This window comes from Mobula birostris, chromosome 13, assembly GCF_030028105.1.
Source record: "Mobula birostris isolate sMobBir1 chromosome 13, sMobBir1.hap1, whole genome shotgun sequence".
Classification (NCBI taxonomy): domain Eukaryota; kingdom Metazoa; phylum Chordata; class Chondrichthyes; order Myliobatiformes; family Myliobatidae; genus Mobula; species Mobula birostris.
In genome coordinates this window covers 60,217,086-60,236,065 of record NC_092382.1, presented here as the reverse complement: position 1 = coordinate 60,236,065, position 18,980 = coordinate 60,217,086, and the positions used below count along the sequence as shown (strand labels likewise).

Below are 18,980 nucleotides of genomic sequence, written 5' to 3'. Positions count from 1 at the left end.
GTCAGGATGGCCGAGCGGTCCAAGGCGCCAGACTCAGGGAATGAAAGTCCTTCTTACAAGCACGAGTGTTCTGGTCTCCATCTGGGGGCGTGGGTTCGAATCCCACTCCTGACATCTTTTGTCCTTAAACGTTCAATCGAGGGATGTTATTACTGCGAAGAAAAGGTGGGTTGTTTGTGTGGATTAGAAAAATGGTAGAAAGAAAAGATTGTGTGTTTGTCCCGGCATATCGCAGCACAACAGACAATCGTACGTCGAATTCTGGGTGCCGGATTCCCTCAGAAACAATTCCCTGGTGAAGTATCTCGGTCCGAAATGTCGACTGTTTTGCTCTTCTCCACAGATGCTGCCTGGCCTTTTGAGTTCCTCCAGACAGACTCAGCTAATAATATATACAGAAGTGTTTAAATAGAAATCATTGGTTGTCGGATTATTCAATGGATAGGCACGTGATTGTAAGTTATCATCGTTTGATCAAAAGCCTGATAGTTGATAAGTAGTGACTGTCCTTGAACGTGGTGGCGGAACTGAGACCTGAGGCTCTTGTACTTTCTACCTTCTACCTGACGGCAGCAGCGACAATAGAGCAGGGCCGGGGTGGTGAGGATCTCTGATGATGGATGCTGCTTTCCGATGACACCGGTTTACGTAGATTAGATAAATGTTTGACAGGGCTTGACCCGTGATGGACAGAGCCGAATCCATTAACGTTTCTTGAAGATGTTTCTTCAAAGGCCTTGCTGTTTCTGTACCAGGCCGTGATGCAGACAGACAATATACTCTCCACTACACACTTATAGAAGTTCGTCAAAGTTGTTGATGTCATGCCGAATATTCGCATTCAGAATCAAGTTTATTATCATTGGCATGTGACGCGAAATTTGTTAACTTACTAGCAGCAGTTCAATGTAATACATAATCCAACAGACAGAGAAAAATAATAACACATAAAATAAAACATAATTATAAATAAACAAGTAAATTATTTACGTGTATTGAATAGATTTTTTTTTAATTGCAAAAACAGAAACACTCTATGTCAAAAAAATGAAGTAGTATTCGAAGTTTCAATGTCCATTTAGGAATCGAATGACAGAGGGGAAGAAGCTGTTCCTGAATCGCTGAGTGTGTGCCTTCAGGCTTCTGTATCTCCTACTTGACGACAACAGTGAGAAAAGGACATGCCCTGAGTGCTAGAGGTCCTTTATAATGGACGCTGCCTTTCTGAGACACCGCTCCCTAATGATGTCCTGGGGCATTTGTAGGCTGGTGCCCAAGATGGAGCTGACAAGATTTATAATCCTCAGCAGCTACTTTCGGTCTCATGCAGTAGTGCCTCCATGCCAGACAGTGATGCAGCCTGTCAGAACGCTCTCCACGGTACAACTACAGACGTGTTTGAGTGTATTTGTTGACATGCCAAATCTCTTCGAACTCGTAATAAAGTATAGCCACTGTCTTGCCTTCTTTATAGCTGCATCGATGCTGTACGTTGGAACCAGGTTAAGAAAGTAGAGGAAATATTAATACCCACCTCTGTTCCTCCAACGAGAACTGGCTCATGGACCTCTGGTTTTCTCTCTGCTGAAGTCCACAATCTGTTCCTTGGTCTTGCCGACATTGAGTGATTGGGTGTTGTCATCCCCTCTTCGTTGAAATGCATGCCCCGTGGTATAAGACCCTGGGATTGAGATAACCTCTGCGTGCTCTATCTATGCTTTTCATAATCCAGAGAATGCAACCTAAGTTTGTTCAACCTCTCGTTATCTCACAAACCGTCTAATTCGGGTAACAGCTTGGTAAAGCATATCTGCACACGTCATCCTTTCTATGACGGATGGCTGGAACTGTATCCATTACCTGTTCCAGTGCTGAGCTGCTGTATGTTTTAATTTCGCACATGCTTGGTAAACTGAGCAAATACAACATATCCATTTAATTTCAAATCCCAGGGTAATGTGTGTGTTTTGTATGTATACTCTCTCACTGTAGCAGTCATTCATTCCATTCTGAAACACAGCTGTTTATGTCCGATGTGAAGAGAGTACTTCAGGGTTGTTAGTGTGGCCGAGTGGCCCAAGGCGCCAGACTTAAGGCGACACAGTCGCTTTACAGCAACCTCGAGTGTTCTGGTCTCCATCTGGAGCCGTGGGTTCGAATCCCACTCCTGACAACTACTGTGCTTTACACGTGCTGGTTTGAAAATTCAATCACGGTAATTTTATTGAAGCGATCAAAACATGCTCTGTTTAGGTGGATGGGAAAGACAGAAGAATGATAAATATACTGTTTTTTTTCACAGCAGAGAGTGGTACAACGGGTCACATTACTGGAGATTCAGGGTGGACAGTTTGATGAGAAAGAGGTCTCGCTGAAGTGTTGCTATCAATTTCTCCGACGCAACTACAGTTCGGACTGAATAATATTGGTGGCTTTCAGACAAATTGTCTGTCGTTACATTGCAATGGAATTTTATATCGTCGTTCTGAAATATACATTGGCAGCGGAGCTCAATACTGTGCGTTTAACGCATTTTTGGACATGGGAATTCCGTGTTTCTCATTCAGGACTGCATTATATTCACATTGTGTGGTTTAATACGGCCAGTATTCCTCTTTTTTTGCAATGCAGATGTTTTAAGACGTTGTCATAGAGTCGTCCAGCATGGAAAGTAACCTTCGGCCAAATTGTTTTCAAAGTTCAAAGCAGAAAGTAAACTTCCAGCATCTGCAGAATTCCTGTTGTTTGCGTTTTAAAGTAAACTTATCATCACGGCATAAACATATATATCATCAGGTACAAGAATTAGATTAAATTCCTCTCGAAAATCAGTAAAAGCAATGAAGGAACGTACCATCAGATCAGTCAAAACTTCAATGTGTATAAGGCAAGAAACTGCTGAGTCAAACAAAATAATAATAATGATAACATCAATATTAATTGTAACTTCATGCAGTAAACTAGGGCTGCTAACGAATCCAACAGTTTGTTTACATTTAAACCCTGTCTCAGCGACTACCAAGCGAATTACAGAAAGTCCAGAAAGATGTTAAACGCTCGTTACTGAGCTCTGCAGCCGATGTATACTTCAGAACGACGATCTAAAATTCCCTTGCAATATAGCGAATGACAGCTTGTCTGAATAGCACTAATGTCGTTCTTTCCAAATAATAGTCTCGTCTGAGAAATTGACACCGGCAGTCTTTATCGAAGCCTCTTTCTCATCAAACACTGCACCCTGATTCCTGTACGATGTGACTAGTTGTACTGCTCTCTGCCGTGACAAAATCACAATATTTATATTGACAGCGGATTGAACATGGACGCTTGGAAAATATTCACGCCTTTATCAGTAAAGCTGAAAAAAATAATGTATGTAGTAAAGCTGTTTTCTAAAGTTATAAAAATAAAATTTGAAAGTTAAGCATATTGCATTAAAGTAAAGAAAGTTGCAATTGAGTTACAGCAATATAAAATAGCAGGTCAAACATGCTGGCAGAATAAAGCATTAATGGAAGGATTCTTGGCAGTGTGGAAGATCAGAGGGATCTTGGGGTCCGAGTCCATAGGACACTGAAACCTGCTGCGCAGGTTGACTCTGTGGTTAAGATGGCATACCTTGCATCGGACGTCATCAACCATAGGATTGAGTTTAGGTGCCGAGAGGTAATGTTACAGCTATATAGGAACCTGGTCAGTACCCACTTGGAGTACTGTTCTCAGTTCTGATCACTTCATTACAGGCCAGCTGGTGGCGCAGTGGGATCAGCGCCGGTCTCTGCAGCGAAGGCTCCCGAGTTCGAATCGCAGTCGGTCCACCGCCGAGGACGCTTTCCTTCCGTGCCGGGTTGAGCGTCGAGCTCCTGACACCACGCGCCAGACAAGGATGACTGATTTTCTGGTGAGACACACTAAAAAAAAACTCATTACACGAAGGATGTAGAAACTATAGAAAGGGTGCAGAGGAGGTTTACAAGCAGGTTGCCTGGATGGAGAGGGAAGCATGCCCTATGAGAATAGGTTGAGTGAACTTGACCTTTTCTCCGATTAAGGATGAGAAGTGACCTCGTCGAGGTGCATAAGATAATGAGAGGCATTGATAGTGTGGATAGGCAGAGCTTTTTCCCAGCGCTGAAATGGCGAACACGAGAGGGCACAGTATTAAGGTGCTTGGAACTAGGTACAGAAGGCATTTCAGGGGGGAGTTTTTTTTTTACCCAGAAAGTGGTGAGTGCATGTAATGGGCTGCCTGCAGCGGTGTGGAGGCGGATGCAATAGAGTATTTTAAGTGACTCCTGGATAGGTAATGGAGTTTAGAAAAAATAGAGGGCTATGGGCAACCCTAGGTAATTTCTAAATAAGTCCATGTTCGGAACAGCATTGTCGGCCGGAGGGCGAATATTGTGCTGTAGGTTTTCTATGTTCTTTGTTCTAACAGCAGGGTACAGTATAACTGATCAATGAATACGGTTACTTTACATGTTAATGACTTGCATGTTGGAAATAATGATTTTATGGACGTTTGTGGACTAGACAGAGATAGGTGGAGGAATTAGCAAGGCTAGTAAAGAATGTTTACAGATTAGGAGAATCGGCTAAAAATTTGCAGATAGAACACACTGTCAGGAAATGTATGGTCCTGCAGTTTGGTAAAAGAAGTAACATCGTAGATTTTCTAAACATAGAGAAAATTAGAATATTTGACGTGCAAAGGGACTCAAAACATTTCGTGCAACACTCCCTGAAGATTAATTTGCAGGTTTCGAAGGTGGTGAAAAATGCAAATGCGATGTCGGAAAACATTTCGAGAGGAATGGAATATAGATATAAGAATGCATTGTTGACGCTTTAAGATGCACTGATGAGGCCTTGCTCTGAGTATTGGAGTTCCTTGTCTCAGAAAGCATGTCCTAATATTGGAAGGATTCAAAGGTGGTTTACAAAATGATTCCAGGATTGAAAGGTTTGTCATATGCGGAGCATGTGACGGTTCTGGGCCTCTACTCACGGGAATTCGCACGATTGAACTGTTACCGAATCAACCACCTCCTCTGACCCTTTCTGATTACGAGAGGGTGTCTCCCTCTAGAGACTGAACTGAATTGAGCTCCCTTCAGTTTCAGCAGGTGCGGATAACCATCTTGAAATTCCGTTGGAAACATCCAGAGAGACCGCTCTCAGAAAGGGGTGTCCTCGGTTGCTCTAATAGTATGGTGAGGTATCTTGGAGAAATCAAAATCAGACCTGCCACCAGAAAGGACATCTTCGCGTTCCAATATTTTCTCAGTTAATCCCTGTGTCCATTCCTCTAACATTTCAGCAAATATAGAGTTTCCTGACACTCCAGCTACTGCCAGAACGTATACTGACAGGTTTAGAATGAGTGTACCTCAGAGTTACCTCCTTCCGCTCATCGTCTATTTAGTAGGAACTTTCACCTTCTCAAAAGCAGCTCTGAACACAGGGTGAATGGACAAGGTGTTTCTAAAGCTCTCTCTGTTCCTCTGTTTGCATGCTTCCTGGAGCCTTCTCACAACGGCAGTATTTTCCCCACGAGAATCAATGCTCCATCTTTTCAATCCGATCCGTGCAGAGCATCAATTGTGTGTCAATAGTCTCAGATACTCCAACATCTGATTTCGTAAACTCCTGCTTCAACGACAAGTGACTATCGTATGGGTACTCATCTATAATAATCCCGGAATCACAAGGGGACTGACTGGCGTCAACGGTAAGTGCGTCGGATACTGGTTGTAAAAGGATATATTAAGTAAAATAACTTAAGAATCTGTGTCAAGTATGGCTCTAGCAGAAATACCTTTATTCCGTAGAGATACATCAGAGCATGGTCCCACAACTCCTTCAGAAATAATGTTTTGTAGTTTAATATTTCCCTTGATACAGTGATAGTACCGTATCCTCTCATTAACCGTGTTCTTCCGTAGTTTATCTATTTTCTTCGCTGTTGACCGTTGATTTACTTTCCGAAGATATACTTGTCCTTCACATCCCCACATGAACTGTCCATCTTCTCCACGGCAGGCACGGTCTAGGGACGCTTCTCAGTAGCAGCCCTCGCCTTGGTGCATCGCCAACCGATATCGACCGGATTTCCTCGCCCTCAGATCTAGGCTGCTCAGTAGCAGCCGTCCAGTTTTCCTGCTCTCTAACTTCTCTGAGTGATTCGGTATAAAGATGGAGGCGGCCACATCTTTCCGGTCATTCGAAGACGTAGAGCAATAACGTTATGTGACATTCCGTCCTTCACAGTTTGCTCCATCCTCAAACAATTTCTCTCAGAGAATTGAATGCACCCTTTGTGGTTCAGACAGTGCAGCACTTCTCCAACCTGAAAATGCAGGCAGGCAGTTTTCCTCCTTCTTCCTAAAATGTGTGCCTAAACTTTATCCTGAGATCGGCTGCACTTTCAGCAGTGCCAATAGCATCTCCCAGAGTTTGCCAATTAGCTGATGTCTCTAAAGGATTTTCTGCTTGAAGAAACTCAGTATATCAGCCGCCGGACCCTTTAAGCTTTCTACCGGTCTCAGTATTTTCATGTGACCTGAGCACTGCCATTCATCCAGAAACTGATACGTCTGCTCAGAGAAGCCGCATATAACTCTTCTCTATCGGGTGTGGGCTTGACCCCAGAGAACACACCCAGCCTACAATAACTTTTTGTCTCCGCAGATACACCTCTGTATTTATCAGCCAGTGATGTAATAGCCAAACCGAGCTCCGAATTAAAATCAACCGCTGAATGAATCATTAGACCATTCACATCTGACAGCTTCTTCCACTCTGTGAAAGAATTTAAGACTCTTTGGATATGTAGAGGTTAACCTAATCGCTTGTGAATGCTCTTAAAATTTAGCTAAGGTCCTTGCAAGTCTTATAATTTAGCTAAAGTCCTTGCAGGAAAGATGTTATGGCTCTGCAATTACAAATACTGTTGTTCTTTTGAAATCTAGTTCTAAGTTCAAAGTCACGTTGTTTGTTAAGTGTTTTTAGTTACGTATGTTGTGTCTATATAATGAAGCGTGTCTGAGAGCTAAGCAGAGCCCCTAAGCATCCCTTTTAGGTACAGAGGCTCTCCATGATATCATGTAATAAAGTCCTTTAGTCTGAAGCAATTCTCTGAGTCGACCTGATTTATTCTGTCTGCTGCTCCTGACATTTATCCGCAACAGTTTGTTGACGAGGATGAAATCCTCAATTTAGTCTCCTGGCTGAAAATGAGAAGCTATAGGAGCAGGATCAAAATAAAAAGAAGAACCATCGGCGGGAAAGGAGAAGCAAGACAGAAAGGTGCCTTCCAAGTTGGGAAGGAAAACCGTTCTCCTAGCTGAAAGGGGGAGACAGGAGCCCTGCGTCCAGGCTGAAAGAAGGACGGCAGGGGCGGCCATTAAGGGTACCAAGGTAGCTACCGATCAATTCCGTAACCGAGCTCAGAGCCCTGTGGAATGACAGAGGAAACACACCCGTGAGAGCTCATTGTGTACATAGTGTGAATAAAGAAACTTTGTGCACTTTTATCTGAAATTAAAATCATAAACAAGAAAAATGGGAAGTGCTAGCGCTGATCCTGCTAATAAACCAAAGGGTTCCGGCGATAAGATGAAGGCTTTGAATTCCCAACTGCAGGTAGGAAAAAGAGAGCCAAAAAGATTAAAAAGATAAAATGGCACCACCAGCAAATAGGAGACCCCTCAGTCCCGCCTCGATCCCCGGCGGATATGGTATTCAGAGAGACGGGAGATAATACGTATGCGGCAACATTCAGTAGTAATTTGCATGAATGGTCACATGGGGATTGGCCGTATGGGGGAAGTTTTAATTTGAGACTGATCCATCACTGGGAGGACGCCATCCGAAATGGGAACGGCGACCCAAATTGTGCTGCTGATTACATGCTAAGACGTTATAAACGATGGAAGGAGGTGGCTAAAAGACAACAACCTCCAAAGAAAAATATTAAGCAGCCTGGAGCGGAGAAGGCTGTGGTTGAAACGAAACCTGCCACGGAACTTTATCCCCAACTCCCCGTACCGGCCAGTGCCCTTGGCACCCAATAGTCAAATGGACGATTTAATAATGACGATGACTGCCTTGGGACGATCCGTACCCACTCCTTACAATCCCCCATTCCAGAAATCAGGCACCTGACACCCGCAGCAGAGTAGACATCACTGCGACGAGAGAAGGGTCTCAGGAAAGAGGAATTGAAGCTGAGGGAGCTGAAGGAAGTGTTAGCAGTGCTAGAGATGACTCAAAAAACGCCCGAATAGGCAGACAAAAAAGTGGCAGGAAAAGAGAAAACGAGAATGAAGTGTAAGCTTTTAACAGACACCTTCATTATATGTGAAAGAGCCCCGCTTCCCTTACTGGGTCCGCAGACCCTTTGTAAATTAGGGGCAACACTGCACTGTACATCTGAAGGTATATGCATGGCGCTTTCTCAATTTAGTGCCCCTCAAATGCTAAAATTAATGAAAGGGCGAGAAAAGGACAGTTCAGTACCCATACTATACTGTTGGCAGCTGGATAGCAATCTCTATGCAGGGCAAGTTCAGAGACTGTATGACACATTGATAGGACGAGCCAACCTTTACATGCGAAACCTGCAATACTTGATTAATAGCAGCTAAGAAAAGAAACAGCTCCATTGCACAGTCTATTGCACTTTACAAACTGACCCGCACTATGATCAGGTTTTACACCCTTACTTAAGCGTTAAAGCTGAAGGCAACCCTGTATGTGTATTTTGGTCCCCGAAGGATTAGGGTTCCTGGTACACTTAGCGGAAGATCAGGAAAAAAAGATTCCGACCGCAATGCCTCATTTGACAGTGGCCATAACACCACCAGCAAAGCCTAAAGATATCGGGACGATGATAAAACGTTTGGCGAAAGAAACGAAGTTTGTTTATACTATGATTCTGCCGGTACTGGGACAAGAAGCCCGAATAGAATTCTTTAACGAAAAGGAGGGGAGAATTATGTTACAGTCCGAAAGCTGGGAAACAACCTTTGAAAAGCAACAACCACCAGCAGAAGACCCTTTACCTCCCTCTCCAGCCTTAGTGCGGGTACCAGGGAACCTATGGGCCCAACATAAAAATCATGTGGGAAATGCACAAACAACTGGAGCATAAAGTTACTCTAAAAAAGAATGAGCCACTGCCCTGTATTAAACAGCACCGTATAGTTACTGAAGCTGAAGAAGAGATCGCTTCAGTAATTGACTCATTGCAGAAAGGGGTGCTGGTGAAGACACAAAGCCGGTGTAACACCCCTATATTACCTATTCCAAAACCGGACAGGAGAAATGAGTGGAGTTTTCTGCAGGACCGAACAGCCATTAATAAGATACTCATCCCTATTGCTCTGCTGGTGCCGGACACTAACATTGTGCTTACTTCTATACTTGCGGGAGCGAGTACCTTTACTGTAGTCGATCGGTGCTCAGAATTTTGGTCCATACATTTGCACGAGGATAGCCAGTATCTATTTGCCTTTACTTATAAGAATGAGCAATATACGTACACAAGTCTGCCCCAGGGATATACTGAAAGCCCCGCAGTTTATGCTGTAGCAGTTAAAAAATGATTTGGCCGAATGCCAGCTGTCTGAATATTTCACACTGATTCAGTATGTAGACAACATCCTGGTAGCTTCTGCTACAGGGCCACAATGTCTGACCGATTCTTTAACACTCCTGGAAGTTTTGGCGAGAGGAGGGCACAGGGTGTCAGTGGCGAAAATACAGTTTTGCCAAGAGTCTGTCCAGTACCTTGGATTCCAGCTGAGTAAATGTTGGCGAATTTCGGGAAGGGATCGAATAAAAGGAAAAATAAGGTCTCAGTCCCCAAAACAACAACAAAAAAAATGACATTCTGTCTTTTCTGGGCATGGCAGGGCACTGTCGACAGTGGATTCCCGAATACCGGGAGAGGGATGCAGTAATGCGTTCTGCCACATTGAAAGCGGAGCCTCTCATTGCGGAATGGACACCCGAAAGGGAGAAAGCCTTCCATGACCTACATGTAATGATAGAAAATCTATTCCTATTGTATTGGATCACCAGTGTACTGTGATAGTACCCCATTCCGTAATGCTACTGTTGAATTCAGCTGCTCCTCAGCATTCTACCACGGCCAGAAGGACAGGCTATGAGGTGATTCTTCTCTCTCGATCCAACTGTACGTACAAAAGATCTCTGGCTATTGATCCAGCTACTTTTGTTCCATTACTATCTGCAGCAGGATGGGGATGACTATGACTGTTTGCTCGCAGTGGAAGCCACTACTGCTCCCCCACCAGATCTGAGAAGCGAACCTATTGATAACACTAATTTATTTCTTTTCACAGATGGCTCTTTGCACCGCCCAAGAGCTGATCTGTTGCTGGCAGGGTATACTATAATAACTGCCACGAGATACTAGAAGCTTATGCCTTGACAATAGGAACATCAGCGCAGGCGGCAGAACTCTATGTCGTTACCAGAGCTCGTTTCAATTTTGGCCTAAAGAAAAGCTGCCAGTGTTCATTCTGACTCATGTTATGCGTTTGGGATAGCACATGACTGTGAGCGATTGTGGGAAAATAGAGGATTTATCACCTCGTCGGGGAAAGCGATTAAACACGCCTCCTTCGTATTGAGCCTTTTAGAAGCTATACAGTTGCCACAGACTTTAGTAATAATTAAGTGCGAGGCACACACCTGAGCCGAGAATGAGGGCTGCAAGGGAAATCGGTTTGAAGACATAGTAGCAAAACAGGTAGCCCTTAAGCGACAACCTGTGTTGCAGACCCCTCGGGTTGAATCGGGAGGGAAGGAGCTCCCTGTGTGTATGGACGTCCAGCAGTTGCAGGAAGAGCAAAATCTTGCCTCACAGCAAGAAAATTATGCCTGGAGCAAATCTGCATGTTACCAGAATACCGGGTTATGGCGTCACCCAGATGGCCGAGTAGTGTACCTTCAGAGTTTATTTTTACACCTGGCTCGCTCGGCACATTGCCAGGCTCGCATGGGCAAATGAGGGATGCAGCATGCCATCACTAATCAATGGTATGCCCTGGGGATAGCAGTAACTATCAAGAAGATAACACGAACTTGTTTAGTTTGCCAGCAAAACAATAGAGGAAAAACACCCACTAGATTTAATTATTTGCCCCAACCGGAAATTATACCTAGATTTGGAATTCCCCTGGGGATAAGTAGTGACAGGGGAACCCATTTTACAATTGTGAAGTGCAGGGACTGGAGGAAGCCTTGGGGTTGCAGTAGAAATTCCATATCCCCTATTAGCCTCAGTGCTTAGGTATGGTGGAAAAAGCAAACGGGGAAATAATAGCGGCTTTGACAAAAGTTTGTCAGCAAAACAGTCTCATACGGCCAGAGGCAATGACCCCAGGAACGTAAACTCTGCGAAAATCAGAAGAATAGAAATAAAGGACTTTCCCCTCATGAAATTTTGATGGGGCGGACTATGACAACAGGAACTAAGCCCCCATGACTCAGAAAAGTAAGAGCTAATATGGAATGATGATAAGATACTGAAATATGCACAAGCATTGTGTCAGAATGCAGGGGAATTGTATGAGAGGTTCCGGCAAGCCCAGGCACCCTTAACTAAGGGTAACATGTATCCGTTAATCCAGCAGAAAGAATATATGTGACTTCGAAGAATAGAGATTCTTTCTCTCCCAGATGGGAAGGCTCCTACCCAGTGCTGCTAACAGCCCGAAGGTTGACGGTAAAGGAGAATGGATTCACGCTACTAGGTGCAAACTGCACCAGGAGTTGGAAGACAACGAATATGAAGCTGACAATCAGATGCTTTCATGGCAACTGATGCTGGGGGATAAAAAGGTTAAAGAACGCAGAAGTGTATATTGACGATTTATTGGTCTGGAGTGACACGTGGGAGGAGCACATTGTGGCAGTAGAGGAACTGTTTAAACGGCTGTCTGAAGCCAACCTGACAGTGAACCTCTCGAAAAGTGAGTTCGGCCACGCTAAGGTCACTTATCTGGGGTATGTGGTCGGACAGGGGCAGCTGGCACCGATGCAGGCTAAGGTGCAAGCTAGCTCTGAAGTTCCGATCCCGACGGACAAGAGAGACCTGAGAAGGTTCTTGGGGATGGTGTGGTACTATCGTAAGTTTTGCAAAAACTTTGCGGCTATTACCCTCCTTCTTACTAAGCTCTTGCCGAAGAACGCGAAGTTTGTGTGGAACGACCTTGTCGAAAAGCCTTCGAGAGTCTGAAGGCGATTCTGTGTCACCACCCTGTATTGAATGCGCCTGACCTTTCAAAACCCTTTTCCATAACAACAGATGCTAGCGACGAAGTGGCAGGGGTGGTGCTGTTGCAGACCGACTAAGAGAAGATCGAACACCCAGTGGCTTATTTTTTTTAAGAAGTTTAATGTCCATCAGAGAAATTATTCCACTGTGGAGAAGGAATTACTGGCAATCATACTAGCATTACAACATTTTTAGTTTATATTTGTCCGTCACGGAAACCACTGATAATTTACACTGATCACGATCCATTAGTGTTTTTGGCCACAATGAAGGATAAAAACAAACTGTTACTAAGTTGGAGTCTGGTCTTACAGGAATTTGATATTAAGATAAAACATATAAAAGGAACGGACAATGTGATTGCTGATTGCCTGTCAAGGTGTTAAAACTTAAAGTTCTCTGTATTAATCGAATAGCTGTTGACTACCTGTATATTAGTGTGTATCTTATAATGTGCATTCATGCCCATGATTTTTACACCGGTAAAAATCCTTTTAAGGGTGGGGTTGTCATCTGCGACGCCAAGCAGAGCTACCGGACGGATGATGCTAATGAGAGAGATAACGAAAGACAATGGAGAAACATTCACAATGCTAATAAGAGAGAAGGGGGTGATTAACGAGAAAGAAACACAATTTAGATATTGACAGACCGGTTGCTTTGAATCTGAACTGCTTGATGTTTGATGGACAGGTGATACCCCAGCAGGGGGATAAAAGAGCAGGTTTGCTAAGGCACGAGACACGCTACGACACCCTGGAAAGAGCAGTGTGCCCCCACAAGTTGGTGAGAGTTTGGTGGACCGGTTCGCGGGAATCGATCAGAGGCTCACAGGGTCTAAAGGTACGGTCGGTGGGAACCTGGGATGTGTGTCCGCCCTTGCCTGGGTGCCGGGTTCACCGCGGAAGAACGATCGTATCCGGAACGGAGGGGTCACAGTCAGTGACCACAGCGGGATTAGAAGACATCAAAAGGTCTACCCGAAACCAACTGCGAAGACATCAAAAGGTCTGCCTGAAGCCAATTACATCTCCCACTCTCTCTCTCCCTCTCTCTCTCCAACGGTACAACAGTGATTACTTCGAACTGCACTGAACTGCACCGAACTCTGCTTCACTTAAGACTGATCATTTTACTCCTAGACTACGATAGAGCTTGATTGATTCCTATTACCCTATTTCTGTGTATATGTGTGTATTATCATTGCTAACCTGTTACATTTATATCCTTGCGATTAGTGTACTGTATTACTTATTTCTTGAATAAAACTTTATTAGATCCTAATAATCACAGACTCCAACGAGCGTTCTGCTGGTTTGGCAACCCAGTTACGGGGTACGTAACAATGTGAACAAAACAGAAGAGATGGTTGTTGACTTCAGGAGAGCATGGAGCGACCACTCTCCGTTGAACATCAACGGCTCCTCCGTAGAGATCGTTAAGAGTACCAAATTTCTCGGTGATCACCTGGCGGAGAATCTCTCCTGGTCCCTCAAAACCAGCTCCATAGCAAAGAAAGCCCAGCAGCGTCTCTACTTTCTGCGAAGGCTGAGAACAGTCCATCTCCTACCCCCCATCCTCACCACATTCTACAGAGGTTGTATTGAGAGCATCCTGATCTTGGTTCGGAAATTGCACCGTCTCGAATGGCACACACTGCAGCGGAAAGTGAGGTCAGCTGAGAAGATCACTGGGGTCTCTCTTCCTGCCATTACAGACAATTACACCACACGCTGTATCCACAAAGCTAACAGCATTGTGAAGGACCCCACACGCCCTTCATATAAACTCTTCTCCCTCCTGCCATCTGGCAAAAGGGACCGAAGCATTCGGACTCTCACGACCAGACTGTGTAACGACATTTCCCCCCAAGCCATTAGACTCCTCAATTCCCAGAGTCTCGTCCGTCACCAACCTACACACACACACAAACACACACACACACACACACACACACACACACACACACACACACACACACACACACACACACACACACACATATACACACAGACACTCAACTGAACACAACTCCACTCACTTGCAATTTTTGGTCATTTCTTTCTCAATTTCTGCTATAACGTTGTTTACATTGTTTACATTTACATTTATAATATTTATTATCATATTGTAATTTGTCCTTCACTGTGGTTATTCTCTTGTTTATTAATTATTGTATTGTCTTGCACTGTTTTGTGCACTTGATGTAGTCCCGTGTAGGTGTGAATTCTAATATAGTTTTGGGTTGTTTCAGGTAGTTTAGTGTAGTTTTGTGTTGGTTGAGGTAGTCTAGTGTAGTTTTGTGTTGTTTCATGTAGCACCATGGTCTTGGAGGAACGTTGTTTCCATTTTATTGTGCACTGTACCAGCAGTTATGGTTGAAATGACAATAAAAGCGACTTGACTTGACGTGTGTGTGTGATTGTGTGTTTGCTTCTGTATGCGTGTCTTTGCGTCTGTCTGAGGGTCTGTGTGTTGGCTTGACCACGTGCTCTGCGTTTTTTATGTTTGGGTGTGTGCGTCTGCGTGTGCCTATATATGCCTGTGTGTGTTTATGACTGTCTGTGTGTTCGCGCGTGTGTGTATGTCTCTATGTGCGTCTGCATGTGACTGCATCTGAATGTGTTTGTCTGTTTATGTTTATACTAGTTTGTGCGTGGTCGAGCCTGAGTGTGTATCACATACACATAACAGACAGAGCACACATTTCCTTCCGAGAGATTGCCGTAGCCCACGGGGACAAATCACTGGACAGAGAAAATACCTGCATTGTCTGCTAGGTACCTGTAGCTGCGCCCACATAGTCACTCCTTTAGTTTGCTGCGTTCGATGGGTTAGGGATGGGTACTGAGAGAGTTAAACGAGTGTTCGGACTATGACGAAGTTCGTGGATATGAAATTGTTTATTCAACACCATAAATGTACATTACCTCGGACACATTCTTGGCAGAGTCTCTCAAATTCAAACAACGTCAAGAGATTATACACCTGTCGACAATGGTAGCAATGGGTGATTCAATATAATTTCATAACCTACAAATAGATAATCAAATTCATTATTTCGAGTCTGTCAAATGGTTCCTTTAAATTACACATTTAGAGTGGAAACACATTGCAATTGACAAGACACCTTTGAAGGTTCAGACAAATTTGTTGGTTACAACTATTTCACACAGATGGTCAAAAAGCTTCTGAGATCAGAGAACACAAAACTCCCAGATCTCTGTTGTGAGCGTTGACATATGGACACGCCGGGAGTGTATGGAGACTGATCATGTGTGCATAGGTGGGATCCGTTTAAAATGGCGGCATGGTTGGCACAGATACTGTGGTCCGAAGAGACTGTCCATGCTTTCATTTTTCAGTTCCAGATCGATCTAACACAAGTGGAAGGCAGCGGCATTGCTTTTCTCAGAGCATGCATTCCTCTCAATGGTGATGAATATCTTTTTGACTCAGGACAATGTTTGGTACACAGAAACAAGCTGAGGATGGTTGCTGGTAATCGGGAGTGGGAGATAAGGTTACAGTGAAATGAGCTGTAATTGCAATTGGTGGAGAATCAGAGTGGACGGCCGCTTTACTCTCAGTGAATCCGCTCAGCCGATGGACAAAAGTCGTACCGACTCACGATGAGGTGCAGAGCTGGGTCTGATGGTCTTTGAAACAATATCCCCTTTGCTGGAGGAATGCCACTTGCAATTTACACCCCTTACTGCCAGCATAATTTCAATTGTTTGCAGTTTCACGGCTAATTCACTAAATTAATCACAATGTTGCGCCACAGGAATGGCACTTGTCTGACTTAATCGGATTGTAAATAATTAAAACAATTTTGTTTTAGAATCTGTTGAAATCTGTCCCGGTGGAGTCGCTGAGTGGTATTAAAACCCCAGTCATGTTCTGCCTCAACATTTTATTCCGAGAGATTGCCTGTAGCAGACGGGGACAAATCACTGGCCAGAAAAAAATGCCTGCATTGTTTGATAGGTACCTGCTTGTGGGCAAAGTATTGAACATGTTCATCGCCGTTATTGGAGTTCCTGGTGAGTGACCGGAGCAATTACTGTTTGATATTTCTTTGCTTTGACCAATATGAAACTGTTTATGATTATTTTACAACTTGGTGTTCATTGAACAAATATCCATAAGGCATAAGGGTCTTAAGGACGGGCAGCCCACCAGGAGGATGTGACTGTGAGAGGTTTACATTTTACAGTTGACTGTTTCTGAGTTATTGATCCGAGTGGGGACCTGGTCCTGTGTTTTATGTCTCCCTGTGAAACCCGTCGCAATCGGATTCCATTACCTGCTAGTTAAAAGTTGGATCTGATCACCTGAACCCGAGTCCATGGATCTACTGCCGTGTATTATCGAATTGAACTGCGCTGTGGAACTAACCCATGAACGGAGTCAATCCACATTGGATCACTAAGATGTTCCTGCTTTCGCTCTGAGACCTGCTCGGGTGTTCGTTCAATTCCATGATCGCTGCTGGAGCTGCTGAGGTTCTCCAGCATTTTGTGAGTTTTGTTTCCCTCCGGATCCGTCTTCAGCCCCGTCAGATGCTATTTCCAGAGGCCTGGTCATTCACGGTTAAACCAGTGAAACCGGCCCCATCAGGGACTGGGGTCGGATTAGTGCCGATCGTTGCTGCTCATGACAATTGCTCACACATCGTCTTACCTCCACAATGAGGAAGGCAGGTCAGAGACAAGGTGACCTGTGGTTTATGTTAGATGAGCAGCCGTTCACCTCCTCTCGCACTCCTGATCATTGGCTGAAACCAGATCCCGTTTCCATTCCCGGGGAAGGTGTTCAGCACTACCCAATGCTTGTTCTTTCTTCCCGCAGTGAATTTCGTGGCGATTGTGATCCTCTCTCGGGGAAAGTGCGGCCTCTCTACCTGCACCACTCGCTACCTGGTGGCCATGGCAGTAGGGGATCTACTGACCGTTGTTAGCGAGGTCACTTTATTTCGAATCATATATAAATACTTTCCGTGGACTTTTCTGAGTATTACCCCTGTGTGCAGGGTGATCGAGGTACTGAGGTTCACAGCCACATACTGCTCTGTCTGGTTCACCGTCGCTTTCACTTTTGATCGGTTTGTCACCATTTGCTGCCAGAAGCTGAAAACAAAATATTGCACCGGGAAAACTGCGGTTTTGGTTCTAACAACAATCGGCGTGCTGTGCTGTCTGAAAAACATCCCCCGCTACTTCCTCTGGGAACCCAGAGAGGTAATCGTCAATGTACCGTGGTTCTGTGACCTAATGGACTATACTCTCACCGACCCCTGGTGGGTAGGATATGATTGGCTCGATACGGTTTTAAGTCCGTTCATCCCTTTCGTTGTGATTCTGCTGCTCAACGCTCTGACAGTCCGGCACATTTTAATGTCCAGTCGGGTCCGTAAGGGACTGAGGGGTAAAGCAAAGGCCAGAATCCCAGTGACCCGGAGATGGAGAGCAGGAGGAGGTCTGTGGTTCTACTCTTCACCCTGTCCGGCAGCTTCATCCTCCTGTGGCTGACACTGGTTGTAAATTTCATGTATTACGAGATCAGAGCAAAAGGATTTGATTTCAATGATTCTGAATGGATCTTTCACTTTGTCGGGGTTTTGCTGAAGAATTTGAGCTGCTGCACGAACACGTTTATTTACGCGGTGACTCAGTCGAAATTCAGGGAGCGGGTGATCAGAGCGGTGAAATATCCGATCACCTCGGTGCTTCAGTTCATTAATAAAGCCGCGACCTGAACACAAACCAGATTCACCGCCTGATTGTCCCATCGACCGGCAGCGCCGGGATATTAGGATCGTTGACCCTAAGAATAGGGGGAGAGGGGATGTGGAGAGAGGTAGACAGGGCACGGTTGCGAGGGGAAACGTAAGAGAGTGGCTGAATGAGGTGATGAAACGACAGCGGGGTGCGCATGGGGTCAGTGAGGTAGTGAGAACGAGAAAGATATTGTGTGTGTGTGTGTGTGTGTGAGAGAGAGAGAGAGAGAGAGAGAGAGGGAGATTTAGGAGGATGTTGCCGTGACTATGAGGCCTGTGTTATAGTGAGGGATTGTCCAGGGTGGGTTATTATTTCATGGAGCTTCGGAGATTGAGATGCCGGCAAATGGAGACGATTGAAATGACCAGAGTTTCTGGTAAGCTGGACGGAGACAGGTCAATTTCCCGCTGTCGACTGAACTCTATAATATAGTCCCTCTCGTGTGACCCATCCTGTTGTTAAGTTCTACGCACAGTCACTGTGTGGCTGGAGTTGAGGGAGTGGAGGCCATTCACATGCATTTTCGTTGGCTGCAGTGACGGGTCCCATTACTGGGACCAGTGTACATTTTACTCTGAGTTCGCAAGTATTTTGTGAATAAAACGAGCCCGGGTCGTTTTATGTGCTTAATAGAAGTTTTAAACCTTCAGTTGAATTACAAGGAAAACAACAGCGATCCCCTTACACTCTAGTCATTACGTCAGGCACCACCTCTTAATGGGAACAAAACGATTGTGGGGCTGGAGGGGCGGAGATAAATTCTGGGATCAGAGCACATTTACCGTGAGTTCGTAAGAGTTTGCGAATAAAATGTGGCCCGTTCGTGTTAGGTGCTTAATAAAAACTAGGGACCTTTACTTCCATTACGAGGAAACCAAAAGCGGAAT

At 44.7% G+C, this 18,980-nt stretch overlaps 2 non-coding genes and 1 pseudogene across 2 annotated transcripts; all 3 read left to right on the top strand.

Annotated features, from left to right (window-relative positions):
• On the top strand, positions 1-114 carry trnal-cag (transfer RNA leucine (anticodon CAG)). The gene is made up of 2 exons: positions 1-38; positions 80-114. It is a non-coding gene; the product is annotated as a tRNA-Leu (tRNA).
• Positions 115-2,057: 1,943 nt separating this feature from the next.
• On the top strand, positions 2,058-2,173 carry trnal-uaa (transfer RNA leucine (anticodon UAA)). The gene is made up of 2 exons: positions 2,058-2,095; positions 2,139-2,173. It is a non-coding gene; the product is annotated as a tRNA-Leu (tRNA).
• Positions 2,174-16,280: 14,107 nt separating this feature from the next.
• On the top strand, positions 16,281-18,071 carry LOC140207961 (probable G-protein coupled receptor 139; annotated as a pseudogene).
• Positions 18,072-18,980: the final 909 nt, after the last annotated feature.